This window comes from Chelonoidis abingdonii, chromosome 26 (assembly GCF_003597395.2).
Source record: "Chelonoidis abingdonii isolate Lonesome George chromosome 26, CheloAbing_2.0, whole genome shotgun sequence".
NCBI classification, from domain to species: domain Eukaryota; kingdom Metazoa; phylum Chordata; order Testudines; family Testudinidae; genus Chelonoidis; species Chelonoidis abingdonii.
Window position 1 is genome coordinate 43805 of NC_133794.1, and position 1503 is coordinate 45307.

The 1503-nt window shown below is 64.9% G+C and overlaps 1 long non-coding RNA gene across 1 annotated transcript; it reads right to left on the minus strand.

Annotated features, from left to right (window-relative positions):
* Positions 1–272: 272 nt before the first annotated feature.
* On the minus strand, positions 273–1065 carry LOC142045967 (uncharacterized). The gene is made up of 2 exons (XR_012654883.1): positions 991–1065; positions 273–440 (listed from the first exon to the last, which is right to left on the minus strand). It is a non-coding gene; the product is annotated as an uncharacterized LOC142045967 (long non-coding RNA).
* Between the last annotated feature and the right edge of the window lie 438 nt (positions 1066–1503).

A 1503-nucleotide genomic window follows, 5' to 3' on the forward strand; every position in this document is an offset into this window, starting at 1 on the left:
CAGAGGGGTGACAGGAGAGGGAGGGGGAGGGACTGTACTTTGGGTCCCAGGCAGGGGAGGTTGGAATGGCTGAAGCTGGTAGATAACAGCGCCTGACTGTCCCCTTACCCCATTGGAGGCAGGGTGGCCATGGGGCACAGAGGGCCACAACTCTAGCTGCTGTGCCAGAGGGAGGGAGCCTGGCCTGCCCCCTGCCCTAACAGCCAAGCACCCTGGGAGTCCCAGCCCCTCTCCTGTCCCTCCCCCCAAAACTGACACTGCAGCCAGGAGTAGGGGGGAAGATGCCTTCTTGAGAAAAGCAGGTGGAGCTGGGGGCAGCGAGCTGTGGGGGGCAGAGTCTCTGGGAGGAGGGGGCTGCTTCTAGGCCTCCTCCGGGGGCAGCTGGTTGAGGGTTTGGACATCATCAAGGAAGCGCTTGGGGGTCAGGATGTGACTGGAACCTGGGGGGGAGAGAGGTGGTTGGCAGTGGTGGGCACAGTGGGGGAGGCATGAGGCTGGCATCACCATCTCCCCCATCCTTGCAGTTGGACCCTGCTCTAGTGCAGGGGGGAGGGGCTGTCTCCTGCCCCCCGCAGCCTGGCACTGCACCCCTCGTACCGCTGTACCCTGCATGGCCAGGGAACAATCCACGTGCTGACAGCGTTCCTCACCCTTGGGTCTCCGAGGGGTGTGTGCAGGGGGTGAGTCATATCCTTATGGGTGTTACTGGGGTGTCTTACTGGGCCCCCACACAAGGTCCCTGGGCTAGGGGAGCCCAGGGGAGCCAGAGGCCAGGCGATCTGGTGGCTAGATACAGGCCATGTGGGGCTGTGGGCAGGTGGGGCAAGCACATCTGTTCCCAGGCCTCCCTAGGTGCGGGAGGACAGACAGTGGCTCGGGCGCCCTGTGGGTGCTGGGCAGGCAGTTCTAGGGTCTCCCCCTCCCAGGGGTTCTGACTGTCCCTGACCTGGGCATTCCAGCCGCCCTCCCCCCAGGACTGGCCCCACTCACCGATCACCACCTCCCACTTGTCCTTGCTGGCCTGGGTCACTTCGTAGGCGCAGCGCATCTCAGACACGGACACCCACCCAGCAGTAGATGATGAGGCGTGGGCCTGTCCAGTATTCAGCCCGCTGGCTTGCTCTTGTGCCAATGCCCAAAGCAGGCGCTGGGGGGAGAAAGGGGCAGTGTGGATACCAGGGGCTCGCTGAGGGAATGCCAGGCGGAGGGGTAGGCACTGCCCGAAGCAGGCACTGGGGGAGAGAGGGGCAGTGTGGATACCAGGGGCTCGCTGAGGGAATGCCAGGCAGAGGGGTGGGCACTGCCCGAAGCAGGCACTGGGGGAGAGAGGGGCAGTGTGGATACCAGGGGCTCGCTGAGGTAATGCCAGATGGAAGGGCAGGGCCTGGAGGAGGATTGGGGGGGCTGGGGGGCAGGCCCTGCCAAGGCAGTGGGACAGGAGACCCAAAGCAGGCAAGAGGGAGTAGGGGAGGGTGGCATCTGCCCTGGGCTGGGGGTGCTGTC